We start from the raw sequence: 16,871 nt of genomic DNA on the forward strand, positions 1-16,871 counted from the left end.
TGGAATCTGATGGCAGCAGGGAAGAAGCTGACCTTGTGCCACAGTGCTCATTCCTAGGCTCCTGTACCTTTTCTTGATGGTAGCAAGAGGATGTGGCCTGGGTAGAGGGGGGTCTTTGAGGATAGAGGCTGCTTTTTTTTTTAAAAAGACACCACCTCATGTGAATGTTCTTGATGGAATGGAATCTGGTGCCTATGATGTCGCAGGCTGAGTTAACAACCCTCAGGAGTTTTTCCTTGTTCCGAGATCTGGCACCTTCATACTATACAGTGATGCAACCAGCCAGTATGCTCTCCACGGTACACCTGTAGAGGTTTTTGAGCATCTTCAGTGATATATCTAATCTCCGCAAGCACATCACAAATTATAACCACTGTCAGGCACCCAGGAATTTGAAGTTATTGACCCCCACCACTACTGAGCCCTCAATAAGGACTATGTCATGTTCCCCTGACTCCCACCTGAAGTCCGTAATCATATCTTTGGTTTTGCTGTTGATGAGCACAAGGTTTTTGTTGTGACAGCACTCAATGAACTGATCTATCTCCCTCCTGTAACGCTTCCTCATTGACATTTGTGATTCTGCCACCAACTGTGGTATCATTTGCAAACCTGTAAATAGCATTGGAATTGTACCTGACCACATAGTCATGGGTGTACAATGAGTAGAGCAATGGGCTAAACACACATCCTTGGGTTGAGCCTGTGTTGATTATCATTGAGGAGGAGACACTGTTTCCAATTCGTATTGACTGTGGTCTTTCAATGAGAAAGTCAAGGATCCTGTTGCAGAATGGGGTACAGAAGCCCAGAGATTGTAGCTTCTTGACCAGCCTTGAAGGGATAATTGTAATGAAGATTGAGCTATTGTCGAAGAGCAGCCGTATGCAGGAGTTGCTGTTTTCAAAGTGTTCTAAACCTGAGTGGAGAGCCAGCCTATAAAAAATGCCATCTTTGACATTAATATGCTTAAAACAATAAACCTTCCAAGCAAATTGGCCATTGTCAATGTGAAGCACTTGCTAATAAAACAGACCCTGTCTCTCGGGCAATGGTCTGAGGAAATCAGGTGGCCACCGATTTCACATTCTTGAAGTTCCCACTGGAATTGGCAGTGAATTAATGAACAGACCAGCACTTATAGACATGACACAGGTAAAACAATGGTAGGGGAACAACAGTCATGGGTTGAAATGGGATGCAAGACCCATCCAACCACTGGAGTGTGGATAACTCTGCCCAGTCAAATATGTGTTTTTAACCTCTCCTGCTTGATTATATTCACACTTGTACCCATCTTGGCAAGGGGGGAATGGTATTGCAAACATGATGGCACCCATAATTAACAAGGCAGCAGAAAGAAAGGATAATGGCTGTATGATATGCAAAAGAACATAATCCCAGAAAGGGGATATCTTGTGTCCCCGGACAAACACCCTTGTCAAATGGATCATTTTCGTGCTTACAGCTTGATTTTATTGAGTTACCATGCACACAGTTATGAGCACTGTTTAGTAATAATAGATGTTTTTAATACCTACAACAGACAATACCAATCTAACAGTGGTAAAGGTTGTATTACGGGAAATTATACCGCGTTCCATCTGCCCGAGACAGTAAGTTCAGACAACTGTCCTCGTTTTTTGGCTAAAATAAATGAGGAACTGTGTAATCAATTAGATATTCGGCAACAATTCCACTGCTCCCATCATCCACAGCAGCAGGAATTGTGGACGAGGTCAATGGAATGTTGAAAAATAAACTCTCTAAATTAATGGAGGAAACTGGACTAAATTGGCTAAATGTGGTACCCCTGGCATTATTTGAAATGCAGGTCACTCTACGACTGGTCCATGGCTTATCACCTGCAGAGATAATATATGGGCGACCCCCACAGACACTTTGAGGAGCACAGTCCAGGAAAATCACAGCACCGGATTTGCTGTCCATGGGAGAATTAATTCAGTTTGTCAGAGAACTAACTAAAATATTTCAGGTTTTACATTTGCAAGTACGCCACACCCATCGTGAGGAATCGGAAGAGAAGGAGGATGGTCAACTCTGGCTTGAGCCAGGAGACTATGTCCTGTTCAAGAACTGGGTTCAGAAAAAGCTGGAACCACAGTGGAAGGGCCCCTTCCAAGTGCTACTAACAACTGTGAATGCAGTAAAGGTAGGACAGCCTCATTGGATTCATCACACAGACAACAAAGGATTGGTTCCACAGAAGAATAACATGGCTCTGCCAAGAACAGAAATAAATAAAAACTCTAAGGGATTAAAGAACAATATAAATGAATGAATGAAGCAAATGCTCATTAACATTTTGGGAACTCTTGCCATTTTCTTGACTATTCTGTTAGTGGTATACAAGATAAAATAATGTTTGAAATTAAATTTCCAGGCAGGTTCACAACCTTTAAGGTCTAAATGAAAATGGCATGACAACACTTACCTATGTATATCCCTGATGTATATTGAAAGTATGTACCACCGGTCTCATTGTTGGGCCTGCACCCAACAGTGGTCAGAGAGCCCCCATGATAGCAATACCATTTAAGCAGATGGAACATCAGGGCCTAGAAATGCCACTCTAACTGGATATTGAGCATTATAAAAACACCTGAATGCTGACCTATTAAACATTTAACAACTGGTATAAGCCCTACTATGATCTGTCCAAGACAACCCCATATTGTAAACTGATCAGCTACACTATAGTGGGAACCTGTTTGTGCAGGGAAAATAATAGGACAGAAACATGCCACTCTACCAAAATAAGTATCCATGGGTGCCATCTATTGGTGTCAGGTCACTCGAAGTGCTACTGGTACCACACAACCCAATAGTATCTGTTGTATGGTTGGCGACTAAACTAGCTACCCCACTGAGCTTGCCTGGTGAAGAGGGTGGCTAGACACCCTTCTGGATGAAAAACAAGACCTATCAAAGGGTAGACAAACCGTCTTGAAGTGTCAGCAACCATTTAGCAAGCACATGCTGTGAAGTGCGGAAAGGGCATTCCTAGCATCAAAGCTTGGTCTGGCCATTCACTGCAATGCAACTTCCCCCAGCCTTCTTGGATCTCACCATGCTGGTGAGAGTATAATCCCCACAAACTGACTGAAAGGAGCCATCATCATCCTATTTAACGCCTTGCCCTAGTGATATGGTATTTTAAAGATATTACTGAACATCCTTTGGTATGGGATAGAGTATAAAGAGCCATCTCTGAAACGGAGTGGTTTTTTTATGATCCTCTTTCCCAATTACGGTGTGACTAAAGCCGCTTACGAACTGATTAATATGGCCAGAGCTCTCAAGGAGCTTGCCAACATTACTGCAAGAATTGAAGAAAATATGTAGACGCAGCTTCGTGATTTCACTGCGGAGGTAGTCGCTATATGAACTGCGGCTTTGCAGAATTGGATGGCCCTTGGTCAGCTGTTGGCAGAAAATGGTGGTACATGTGCAGTGTAGGGCAGGAATGCTGCATCTCCATCCCCGATGCCTCTGAAAGTACCACCCATTTGGTGAACCACATAAGAGAATGGATATGCAGTGTCTAGAAAATAGGGGAACAATTCCATAACTACAGCCCTTCGGGACCACCTTGGTTTCAAAGGATGGTGGACGACATTCATTCAGGGTCTGGCTATTATTTTATTAGTTGTGATGATCTTGCGACTCTTTTATGATCTGGTAATGTTTAAAGACCTAATAAGCTATCGTCGAATGATAAACGGAAGAAATAATAGATTAGAGCATAGATCGCACAAGATTTGCTTCTTTCCTTTCTATTAATTTCAGCAGCAAGGCTTAAAAGAATATTTTTATGGGAAAATACTAGTCTGTTTAAGAAATTTTAGCAGCGCAGCTGTGAAAAGTGAGAACCAAGGCCATGTTGTTCTTGAAACTTGTACTTGAAGTTTTGCAGAAGTCTGCAGATTATAGGTCGTATGAATAGTCGCAAACAGGCTGTAAAATGGGAAGCTAAAACGTACATAGAGGATTGTGCCCATCTGCGTATGGGCTTTCTTTCAGGAAGACACTATTGTAGGTTATAATAGGTCTTCTCATGTAACAGAGCACCCACTTTGCAAAATTGATAAAATTGTGTTGTACTTGCATTAGTTGTCATATACTTCTTTATATTTGATTTAAGTTAACAATGGTCCACACACATACACACAATATTGTTAATTTATATAAATAATCACAAGGATATAATTTTAAACAAATACAAAACATTTTGAGATTATTTACTCAATTACAGGATACGGTTCCTCAATCTCAGAGTTTACAGGAAGAAGCTTTGTCCCAGCCTGACAGGCCTGATTTTGATGCTTTTGCATCTCCCCATGAATCCAATAAAAATATCAGCACAAGTTAGCCGATTTATTAACAATGTTTGGTTGGACAAATTCAGAGAGTGAGAGCGGTGAAATGAGAACATTAAAACAGTTGATATCACAATGGCAGTTTTTAAAGAAAAGACCCAAGACAGCAAAGGGTCTGATAAAGGTTTTGGGTGGGATAAATTTAAATTTAGACATACAGCATGGTAACATGACTTTCGGCCCATGAGCCCATGCCATCCAATGGATTGACACATTTTGAATAGTGAGAGAATGTAGAAACTCCTTACAAACAGCACCAGATTCAAACAAGAGACACTGGAGGTGTAACAGTGATGCGCTAACCGCTATGCTAACCGTGTCAGCCAGTTTTGTTCAGACATTTGTTGGAGAGGTGGAAGCAAGACTGGTGGGGAGAAGAGACACCCAGGCCAAGAAATAGGTATGAAAATACAAGGTAGAGGCTAAAAGCTCAAAATCTAGTCAAGTTCAAAAGCAATTAAGGTGAACAAAAGTGATAAAGCAGAGGTTCCATTTGATCTGTGGAATTCAGAAAAGATGATAAAAAAAGGGAAAAAGCCTAGATGGTCAAAGGAAAGTGAAGAGGGGAAAAAAGTGATCCTGAAGAGGTTGCAAATTCTAGAAATAAAAAGTTTTTTTTGTAAAGGGCAGTTGAGAGCAAAAAAAAAATCAAATAGCTAACTGGGACTGTTTTGGAAAAAAATGAGTGTGTTCCAATCTCAACCATAGAAAAATGCTATAATTTTAGACATTGGTTGATTAAACATTAAATACATGATTTACTAAAAAGAAACCAGCAAAATTGGTTACTTGAAAATGACTTAAGTTGACATTCTTTTAATAGGATTCAAAGAATGACTAATTTTAAAAAAAATTAATTCAAAGATCTGGATATGACTGACACCATGCTTTTTTGCTTTAATTACAATCTTAATTTGCTTTGAAAAGGCAAAATATGAAACAATTAAAAAAAACAGCTAGGTCAGAGTGGCACCCAACAAATTGTGCACAGTACTAGAATTGCTACCTGACACTCAAATCATTTGAAGCTGAGAACCATTAGATATTTAAGAATTGGAGGATTTCATGTGACTATGACAATCAAATAGAAATTGTATGCTCCATAGGCTGGCATCTGACAGATAATGGTTAAGCAGATTAATTTTAGAGGTTATTTTTTCCTTTGGCATGTTATCAGTTAGTAATATGCTTGCATCACATGCCACAATTTATCCTCAGCTGTGTTAAAATTACAGTACAACACCGATTATCCGAAATAGTCGGGACCAGATCCATTTCGGATGACTGAATTTTTCAGATAACTGGTCATTTTTAAAAAAAAATCCTAGTAGCAACAGCAAATCACTAGTATCAATGTTTAGACAATAAATAAAATAAGGTTTTTTTAAAGCATTAAAATAATGTTTAATTCTCACAAAAAAATGCTGGCCACCACCGATCCCCAACATTGCTGCCATCACCAAAACCTCCCAACTGTGCCACTGATCCCCGACATGTCCCCAGCACTGCTGCCAATCCCCGGCGAGGCTTCCTGGGCCAGTGGAACACTTACTGACAAGTTGACCGGTTCCTGTCTCTCCGTGGGCTCGCTCTGGCAGGAGCTGTTCTGGCTTTGCGCCCTGGTTCTTGAGGTTGGAATTTGAGACAGACCCAGTTTTCACCTGCGCTCACTCTTCCAACTACTGCCATTGATCACCGACACCTCCCTAGTTAGGTCCCACTCCTGCCCGGGAGCCAGAGGTCCCTGCTCTCCTTGATAATGCCAGAACAAGGGATTCTTCCGACCGCCTGTGGCTTGGAGACAGTGGCACACTGTTTGAGAGGGAGAGTTGGAGAAAAATGTCAATAGGGAAGGAGAGAGAGAGAGAGAGAGGGGAGGGTTACCTGAAACGAGGACAATCGTTCTAATTTCATGTTGGGTGAAGTTTTTTTCCAACCTGTGAGGTCAGTTTGGCTCTGAAAAAAATTACAGATATATGAGGAGTTCTGATTGTTTCAGATATCCTCATTTATCGAATTTTTTTTGTAACTTCCCGTTACAAAAAATTTTGGATAAATGAGGATTTTGGATAAATGAGGATTTTGGATAATCCTATTTCAGATAATCAAAGTTGTATTGCAACTGCATTAAAAAGTTTTACACAAGAGCATTCCACTCTCTTAAAACATATTTATTTTGGAACACAGATATGGCATTATACATTTCCCTTGTTTTTAAACCAGCAAGAAAGTGAAGATTATGCACCAAATATAAAATTTAGAAGCGAGAACATACACAAGGTTGCATTTACAACAAACTGCTGGAGAAATTCAGGAGGTCAAGTTACATCTGTGGGGTGGGAATTCAGGTCAAAACTGCATCAGTCCTGCAGATTCCAACATTTGTAGACCCTTGTGTCACCATAAGAACTCATTCTACTGCTCTGGATTAGTTGTAAGTCTTCTTTTAAGACTTGATGAATGCAACACAGAGCACTTGCATTTATAGTTTTATTTTCACTATTGCATGAACTTCATCCTAATATCGCACTCTGCTCTTAATAAACATGCTAAGCGGAAAATTATTCATACTAGATATATAATACTGCATACATTCATTTTAGTATTATTTTAGGGTTTTTTTTTAAAACAATAAATATTCACTAGAAATCAGTGTTCTTTAAAGAGGAGGTGACTTTCTAAATCTTTATACAAATTAAATTTCTGGTTAGAATGGTATGTACACATAAATGCAGAAAAAGTGGAATTTTTATTTTACTTCACTAATGAGATTAAAAAAAGCTTTGACTGTGTTAGTTATTTTGCTTTCTTGCAGAAATGCAAGTGTTTTATGTTTGAAAAAAGGATTAAACTCAACCTGCTTTCTTGGTTAACACTGCTATTTCTCTCCAGTGGAAAATACAGCACTAAAAAATAACAGGCAGCAATCTGAAATCAAATAAAGATTGTCAATGTTATATTTACATAAATGAATTTTGTGGTACCTGCAATGGGGATGTAAATGCCTTTTACAAAATAAGGCTTTCAAATGTCCTGATTATATTTCACTTGCATTGAAAGTGTTAATAAATTGATATCTTGAAATTTCTGGCTGAAGAGATGCTTTTATGTCTATTCCATGTGGATTTATAAATTACACTAGCATAGCAGTCACATTTCATATTACACCGCCACCACTGAAGAGATAAGAACCACTTGTCAAGATTATACAAGCAAATTTGTAATGCGCAAGAATGATTTTGCTATCACTCGAAGGCACTTGTATTCAATCTCAGCTGTTTTACTGTCACTTTTTCAATACATGTATGGATTGTCAGTTCAAAATTCAATTTATTGTCATAGTAATACAACAGTGTCATATTACATGAAATTCCCTTTTGCCTGCTGCAAGCCAGATAGATTTGCCACTGGCAGAAATTGCCTAGACGCCTCTTACATTTCTTAGTCAGAGAAAGAGAAGCAAAAGAGAGTCGTTCCCCCCCCCTCCCTCACAGAGTCACCAAGTGTCTGAAGATTCGCCTCCAGTGCTTTCGCAGCCTCTGCAGCCAGAGTCCAGTCAAAAACATTGACAACCTGAGCTCAAGATCTGAACTTCCGATACGGTCAGGGACCCTTTGGCACCCTCAGCACCCCCTCACATCTCTGTTTCGATACCTGGTACTCCTCCAGCCAGTTTGAGACATCTCCAGCAGTCCACAGCCCAGCGTGAGCCTCCTGACAGCAGTCTCCAGTAGCGCGTAGGTTCCTCACCTCGAGTTACCATCAGCCTGCCACTTGCACTGGTCCCTCAGCTGCAGAGCCCCCTCACTGGTCGGCCTCCGTGGTAACAATCCTGTGGGTAGTCTCATCCGCTTTTCCTTCTCAGATGGTGGGGTGGGTGGGAGTGATCTTCCTGACCTGTGGTGCTCTGCTCCAGTCCTTTGCTTCCCTGGAATCTGCAACTCCTTGTGGCTGCTGCCAATTAATAGGCACCGTCATCTTGGGTGCAGACTGAGGTCGCAGGATCTCAAATAAAACCACCATCAGCTAATTTACAGGCTGTTCCAAGCCTGGGTGGCTAGACCTTGCAGGAGTGCTGCATCTCCACTCCCCACAGGTCCACATCAGTGGTAGCACTGCTGCTACAGCTTTGATAGAAGTAGAAAATGCTAGACATATTCAACAAATCAGGCAGCATTTGTAAAAAGAGTTAAGGTCTCAAGTCAAAAGCTGCTCATCGACTTACTATTTCAGTTTTACCCATGTTATCATGGGGCAACCAGTTCAGAACATGTCACAGATAAGGCAAGAAAATTACTGTTTGAACAACACGAACAACAGATAGAGCACAAGCAAGTCTGTGATTGCCTCAGTGAATGATCCACACAAAATATTAATAGGCTTCAAACAATATTCATTACTCTGGGATTTGGCCATTAGAATCCTTCCAAAATACATGTTACTAGGACAAAATATGCCCTTCTGCACACTTTTGTTATTCTTCAAGCGACATGCTTGATGCACCATCAATTACTCAAAAGTCTGTTGCTGAAAAACCAAAAGGCTTTTATTCACTTAAGAATAAAGGCACAATTGTCCTCCACTGAGAAGGGGGCCAGCCACCTTTATACGGGAGCTGGTGAGGAGGGGCCACAGGTACAATTGGCCAATAGCTCTGCCTGACCAAACAATTATTCATAACAATGGTTTACCACATCCACCCCTTGCTTTTAAAAAAGAGTCCAGCAGGGTGAAGTGGAATTTATAAAGTTACAAATTCAAAAGTCACAAATTCAGTCTTTCAGGTGGTCGAGTCGTTCGGTGGGACCATTGTAGTACTGGTTGCAGATGCAGGCTCCTGGACAGTCTCGGGTGCCTGTATGTACTTATCAGTGTTCTGCTTGTGGGTAGATGCCAGTGAGTCCAGTGTAACCTCCCTCAGGACAGAGGCAGGATACCAGGGGTCAGGTGCATTTTATGTGTTCCATGGTGAAGAGTGCATGAGGTTAAGAGCCATGGCCTCCAGGGCCCAAGAGGGAACCAAGTCCCTGATAGATGATGGTTTCTTTATGTCCATCAGGATATGCCACTTAGGCATATTGGGGGTTGGCATGTATGGAGATCCCACAGGTCATGCGTGGAGAGCAGTTGGGTTGTTGGTTCAAAAATTGCCAGTTACATACTGTGAGGGGTGGATGGGGCCCATCGAACTCCATTGTCCTGCTTTTAAAGTTACACTGAAGTTCCAATCTCAATAGCACAGATCTGCGCCATTACCATCAGTCTAAAGTCTTCATATGAAATACCCAGCACCATTAGAGTCACTCCACAGAAGCCCTTGGAGACCTTCTGGTTCACTGGGAAAGGCGCCACACTATGTCTGGGTGTATAAAGCTCTCCATGCTCCTGCTATCGAATAAGCAACTTGTCATGTGACCATTTACCTGAATATCCATCATCGACCTGGCGAGTTGATGTGGGCAGTCCTAGTCGAGTGTGATGGAGGCAAGTGTCGGTTTGCTGCACATTGCTGTTGTGGATGGCGGCGGAGTCCAAGATGGTGCCCCCTATGCGGTGCTGCTGAGTTCCAAAGATGGTGCCCAAGATGGCAGCCCCCACAATCCACACATGGAACTGCTAGGATGAGGGTTTGACTTGCACTTTGGCATAGTGGCTCTTCTGCAACTCGATCAAGTTGAATCCTTCGCCAGGCAGTGTTTCCTTTAATGCTTGTGCTCCCATATGACAGTGGCTGTGGTCAGGTTACCAGAGGAACCAGACAAACGTGGCGGTTAGTGATCATGGAGCACTGCTGCTATGGTTGAGTCATTAGCAGAGTGAAAATGTCAGCGTCTGGGGTAATCAAAAGGCAGCCGCATTGTTGGCCAAGTAGGCCTCCACATTCTGGAGAGCCACCTCCAGCGTACCTGCCAGCTCATCTGCTCTCTGCAGTCTGAGCTCTCCTTGCTCCAAGAGTCTCTGTCGAATATAGCTCAACCTGATTCCCTTGACGAAGGTGTCCTGGATCAGATGCTCTGTGAACTGCGCGGCGGACACTGTCTTGCATTTACAGGCTCTGCTGAGTGCTCGCAGGGCCTGAAGATTTTCAGCTTGGACTCACCGGGTCCCTTGCAGATCCCTAGAAGGTGTCTGGGTAGACAACATTGATCTTACGCAGGTACTTCCCTTTGAGTATGTCCATGCTTCCTGGTACAATGTTGTGTCCCTGATCATGGAGTACACCAAGGAGCTGACCCGAAAGTGCTTTTCTGTCTTCAGGATCTCCTCCATTGTAAAAAAAAATGTAAGTGAATAAAATTGATGCTCCACCAATTACATGAAAGACCATGGTTGAAAAACCAATCGGCTTTTATTCACTTAAGAACAAAGGCACAAGCATACTATTCGATTGTCCTGCAGAAGTTACCTTTATACAGTTACCTATGGGGAGGGACCACAGGCACAATCAGCCAATAGATGTGCCTGACCTGCAACCGTGGTTTACCACAATGCTTGTGACTATTTTACCATTCTACTTTTACTCTGTTTTTGACCCTTCCAATGAAGCGCAACAAAAGTTTGAGCAACAGCATCACATTTTCCTCAAGACAAAGCAAAGGCTTTCGGACTCAATATTGAATTCAAATTCAGATAACCAGCCTTTCCAGCTCTGAGATAACCTGCAATATTGTCTCAGGATTGTAACCCATGCTATGAGCTAGTGAAGCCAGAAATCAAAGGGTAATACAGCTTACTTTGTGTCGAAGACAATGGTGCAAGAGGGAAGGCTTCAGATTTTTGGATTATTGGCTCTCTTCTAGGAAAGGTGGGATTTGAACTGGTGAGACAGTTCTCGTCGGAACTGGAAGGGGACCAGTATGCCTGCAATAATCTTTGCTAGTACTGCTCCATGTTTAAAAATAGTGATGCAGGGGGATCAGAATCAGAGTGCAACATATAGCACAGTGGTTGTGGAAAAAGACATGATTAAGCCTGTAATTTATGTCTACACCAACTGCTCATGCCCGCCTGACATGAGACCATCAATTTGTGGGAAGTTATAAAACTTAGCACAGAAGGTTGTTGCATTAACATTAAAAGAACAGATCAAAATGAAATCCAAAAGCAAAATAGTACAGGTATTGGAAATCCAAATCAACCAGAAAATGCTGGAAATATACTGCTTGTCAGGCAGTATCATTGCAGACTTCTAGATGCTTTCTGGACTACTGGGTATTCCCAATACCATTTCGTTTTAAAATACAACTTCTAAGCCCAAGGGTGCAAGACAAGTAGCATTTCAGAATTTATATGAATAAGATAATGTGATATAATAACATTTCAACAAATGCAAAGTTCAGTTCATAGGTTGTCAAGGATACTGCAATTTATTAATGATGCTCCATAGATGACATGGCTATTAACATTTGGGTCACTAATCTAAAACATCATAATCCATTTAAATTGTAATTTACAATTCCTGAATTAATTTACATCACTGAAGGCTCTACAACACACCCATTAATGCAAAGTTACAGGATAAATATTGCAAAAGAATCTAATATTTTACCACAATTAATGGTCAATTTTCCACCTCATTTAGAAAACTTTGTTCCAAAATCCTTTTATGAATGCGAATGGTAAGTTAGGCAGTATGATTGAAATTGCATCTGAAACCACAACCCTTTGCAACTTCAAACCCTGCCAATTTACAACCATTCTTGTGGGTTACCACATTAGTTCCATTCCTGTTTCACAGTCTATTTTGCATTAAAGCAGTGCACCTCGCATACATGCAAGTCCACAAAAACTGGTCTCACCCAACCCTCTCCCCCCCCCTCTCCCCCCTCCCCCCCCCTCCCCCCCTCTCCCCCCTCCCCCCCCTCTCCCCCCCTCCCCCCCCTCCCCCCTCCCCCCCCCTCTCCCCCCTCCCCCCCCCCTCTCCCCCCTCCCCCCCCCCTCTCCCCCCTCCCCCCCCCCTCTCCCCCCTCCCCCCCCCTCTCCCCCCTCCCCCCCCCTCTCCCCCCTCCCCCCCCCTCTCCCCCCTCCCCCCCCCTCTCCCCCCTCCCCCCCCCTCTCCCCCCTCTCCCCCCCTCTCCCCCCTCTCCCCCCTCCCCCCCCCCCCCCCTCTCCCCCCTCTCCCCTCTCCCCCCTCTCCCCCCCCCCCTCCCCCCTCCCCCCCCCTCTCCCCTCTCCCCCCCCCTCTCCCCTCTCCCCCCCCCTCTCCCCTCTCCCCCCCCCTCTCCCCTCTCCCCCCCCCTCTCCCCTCTCCCCCCCCCTCTCCCCTCTCCCCTCTCCCCCCCCCTCTCCCCTCTCCCCCCCCCTCTCCCCTCTCCCCCCCCCTCTCCCCTCTCCCCCCCCCTCTCCCCTCTCCCCCCCCCTCTCCCCTCTCCCCCCCCCTCTCCCCTCTCCCCCCCCCTCTCCCCTCTCCCCCCCCCTCTCCCCCCCCTCTCCCCTCTCCCCTCTCCCTCTCCCCTCTCCCTCTCCCCTCTCCCTCTCCCCTCTCCCTCTCCCTCTCCCCTCTCCCTCTCCCCTCTCCCCTCTCCCTCTCCCTCTCCCCTCTCCCTCTCCCCTCTCCCTCTCCCCCCCCCTCTCCCCTCTCCCCTCCCCCTCTCCCCTCTCCCCTCCCCAAGTAAAGATCTTTCAACGTGGAGCAACTTTACATAGACCAAGTTTCCAACACTTCCACTTCGAGTTTTCACGGAGGGAGGAAACACGTGAGGAGCTGCCGCTTTATTTAACGTACCTTGAAACCAACTGGCAAGGCCGGAGAGAGGAGGCGTTTTCTTTCCTCCACCCCGCCTCTATTTTGCCCGTCGCCCTTGCAACCACGTTCACGGCCCATCCTTGCCGCCGGCCACCGTGCCCGCAGCCCTGAGCGCGCGCGCACACACCTGCTCCGGCGCCCAGCCTCCGAGGACCGCGGCCGGACGCCCGGCGGCGAGGGACGACCTACCTGTCCTGCGCGCACTCGCTCGCTCCCTCTTCCCCAACCCCCGCCCTCGTGCTTCCGGGCAGAGCTGGGCGCGAGAGGCAAGCCGCCGCCACCACCTGCTCGTCCGCGACTCGAGGCAGGCAACGCGCCTCGCCCCCCACCCCCCTCCGCGCGCGCGCCGTCGTGCTCGCTCCACCCCGTCGCGGCGATGGTGGCGCCCCGAGGGTGGATGGAGCGAAGTGGAGCCACTGCAAGGCACTGGAGGGCAGGGAGAAGGGAGCACGTCCTGGCGACGGGGTAGAAGGGCAAGCGGCAAGTAAAAATAAAGTAGAATAGTGATGTAGCCAAAGCCCTTCATCTGGCTGACGCGTGAGAAAGTGAGTAATTATTCCTAACCAGTGGGCGTGTTGTCAGAGCCACACGATGCTTGGGATATTTTGGCCGCAGAAGAGATGGGGAAGAGACAGAAATGACTGAGTTCAGTCCTGGGATGTTGTCCTGCCGGGCATAGAAAGAAGGGACTTGAAACATAAATTAAAGCTCGAAATCCAAAGCCAAATCACTGGTTCCATTTATGCTGGGGGCACCACTCACGCACCTTGCCCAGCTAGAGAGGCTGTTTGTGATCTGAAACGACGCATTCAGAATGTGCCCACTTGACTGGGTCAACCATCATGTCCTATCAACTCCAACACCTCTCCCTTAATGGAGCGGCTCTCAGAGTGCCCACCTGAAAGAGCAGGAGGCGCACCTCCTCACCCTCCTCCGGGAGGGCGAATCGTCGGAGCACCGAAGTCCCCCCAGTCCCTCCCCTCCCCCCCCCCCCCCAGTCCCTCCCCTCCCCCCCCCCCCCCAGTCCCTCCCCTCCCCCCCCCCCCCAGTCCCTCCCCTCCCCCCCCCCCCAGTCCCTCCCCTCCCCCCCCCCCCCAGTCCCTCCCCTCCCCCCCCCCAGTCCCCCAGGCACCTGAATGCAGCTGCCCGAAAGCTCCAGTAGCACAGGGGCCGGAGTGCGCTCCGAGGCGCCTCCCGTGCTGCTGTCCCTTTCAGATGGACGGCGCAGCGCTTTCAGGGCTGCCACCTGAACGGCGATTCCAAAGCTCTGCATCCGCTTCTGCAGGCGCATTCTTGGCGGAGAATGCACCTGAAAGCAGCTAAAATGTTTAGAAAGATTTCCATATGATGCTTGCTTGCACAATGTGTACCCATCATTGGTACAGGTATGTGTCACCAAAGTAAAATGGTATTGTAGAAAATAAGAATGCAAGTGTTCCGGGAAACGTGAAAAAATAATTGTTGACTCCAAGTCGAGGAAAAGCCTGAAATTCACTCGGTAACCATATAAGAATTGAACACACAGTAGGGATACTGAGATTACATTTCACCTGCCATAAATGGTGTAGAAGAATCTTTCAAGGATAGCAATAACTAGTTTATTGGCATATATATTGTACCTATGCACCAAAAGTCTAATTTGCTGAAGTAAAACAGATACTTAAAAAAAAGACAATAGTACACATAATTTGAATTAAAAGAGACAATAAATACAAAAGATATTGATAATATTAAAAACAAATTAGACATACAGCACCGTAAACAGGCCATTTTGGCCCATGAGCCCATGCCACCCAACTGCACCCAATTGACCTACATTTTGAATGCTGTGAAGAAACCAGAATACCCTGAGGAAACCCATGCAAACACAGGGAGAACGTATAAACACCTTACAGACAGTGCCAGATTTCAACCCTGGTCCTGGTCACTGGTGCTGTAACAGTGATGTGCTAATTGCTACGCTTACTCAGTCACCCAATATTTGTAGTTATTCTAGTGCAAGGACTGGCAATACTGAAGACAATATTTTTTTAATATCGGGCAATCCATGATTAGTGAAACAGGAGGTTCAACAGCTTGATAGCTGTTGGAAAAAAACTGTTCTTGAACCTAGAGGTGCTCGTCTTCATACTTCTGCAGTGGTGTATCTAGGGAAAATAGTGCCAATGGCAAGCATTAAAAATTTACCTCCTCTGTTAAAACTTACTTACTTCAACCCTTCACCCCGCATCCATCTCTGGCTGCCACCACACCATCCACTTCGCCTTCCCTACCAGTCCTCACCGCAATGTGCTCCTTGACCTCTCATTCTGCCGATCCCACATCTCAGGAGGAGGGTGGGATGCATATAGGTATATACTTGTATGTGTGAGATGCCCTGTTTGACCCCTCTAATTTTAGATTTGCCCACTCCAGGGTAAGAAAATGATAACTACTTCCCTTATCTATCCGTCTTGTAATTTTATAAACCTCTAGTCATTTCTTTTCCCCTCAGCCACCTACGTGTCCATTGTCACAGCCAGTGGCTATTGACCTTCAGTGTTTATACGCAGACCAGATTAGATCAAGTTAAACCCACCATAATAATTAATTTTATTGTCACATACTATACACCGTGCACAGAAACTCATAATACCTGATGCTATGTAAAAGTAATGCTATTATACTCTATTGTTATGGAATAATGACAAGAAAAAATAGTCAGTACATGAGTTGCAGTGACTAATAATGGGTCATAACAACAGCTGCACTGAAGGATTTGGCTAAAATAAGTGTGAATACTGAAGTTCTGTTGACTGGCCGAGAAGGCCATTGAGATGTTATTAATTATGTGGATGGTTCCAGAAAAGGTTTTACTTCTTTACCAAGTATGATCACAGAACTAGCATTAGTCTTCTCAGTTCCCAAGCGACCCCATATTACAAATATCACTTGAGCTTCACTGCTGTAGTGCCAAAGTTTTATTCTCTCTAACTCATCATCTAATAGATGAAACTATGGTTTCAAAATATTATTTGAAAGATTAAGTACTCCTTTTTCCCCTTGATATTTTGCAAGTTAACTTCCTACACCTACGCAATTTGCTACATCTTGAATAATGAGCAGGAAATTATACACCTGCATAAATAAATAGTAAAACAATACGATAACAAATATTTCACCCAACCTCCCCCAATATTTACAGGGGTCATTCGTCATGTCTCTCAGCGGCTTGCATGCGCTGACAGCCCTGCCAGCTGCCTTGTGACCACCCCACGGGCTGTGAACTGACAGCCCCTCTATCCGCCCTGTGACAGTCCTGCCAACTGCGAGCTGACAGCCCTGCCATTCATCTGTAGTGGCTTCCCTCTGAACGTTGTAAAGGGATACGAGAGCCGGCTTCTACCGGCTATGTGAAAGCACCTATAGATAGATATGTCTTTTTATAACACACACACCCACACACACACAGAGGGAAGGGACAGTAAGATAGGGAGAGAGAAAGGGTAGAGAGAGAGAGAGACTGCAGGCTAGCACCTTTTTCCTTTAAAGCCCCTGTGTCCCAATGTGCCTTGGCATAATGAGAAGGCTGTATGCACACAGCACTTCTAGAGGGGGTTTCTCTGCTACATGGAATTCTGGGAGGCAGGTCCACAATCACTTGCTGCACCTCCTGGCGTCTTCTAACCAGGGGTTAATTTCTTGGCATCTGTTTTCGACATAGCATGGAGGCAAGGGGATCCTTC

At 45.1% G+C, this 16,871-nt stretch overlaps 1 protein-coding gene and 1 long non-coding RNA gene across 8 annotated transcripts in view; one reads left to right on the plus strand and one right to left on the minus strand.

The window, feature by feature from the left end:
* Positions 1–13,436, minus strand: part of LOC138742437 (cholinesterase-like) — a 34,989-nt gene extending 21,553 nt beyond the window's left edge. For 3 of the 7 annotated variants that reach the window (XM_069896818.1, XM_069896812.1, XM_069896817.1), the window contains exon 1: positions 13,126–13,329. The gene's annotated coding sequence lies outside the window, so the exon portion shown is untranslated. The other 4 variants (XM_069896814.1, XM_069896813.1, XM_069896815.1 and 1 more) reach the window with 4 other exon arrangements.
* LOC138742439 (uncharacterized) overlaps positions 13,098–16,871 on the plus strand; it is a 272,459-nt gene continuing 268,685 nt past the window's right edge. Inside the window, exon 1 of the long non-coding RNA XR_011344165.1 lies at positions 13,098–13,691. This is a non-coding gene — a long non-coding RNA (uncharacterized lncRNA). The remainder of the gene's footprint in view (positions 13,692–16,871) is intronic.

This window comes from Narcine bancroftii, chromosome 9 (genome assembly GCF_036971445.1).
Source record: "Narcine bancroftii isolate sNarBan1 chromosome 9, sNarBan1.hap1, whole genome shotgun sequence".
Taxonomy (NCBI): Eukaryota; Metazoa; Chordata; class Chondrichthyes; order Torpediniformes; family Narcinidae; genus Narcine; species Narcine bancroftii.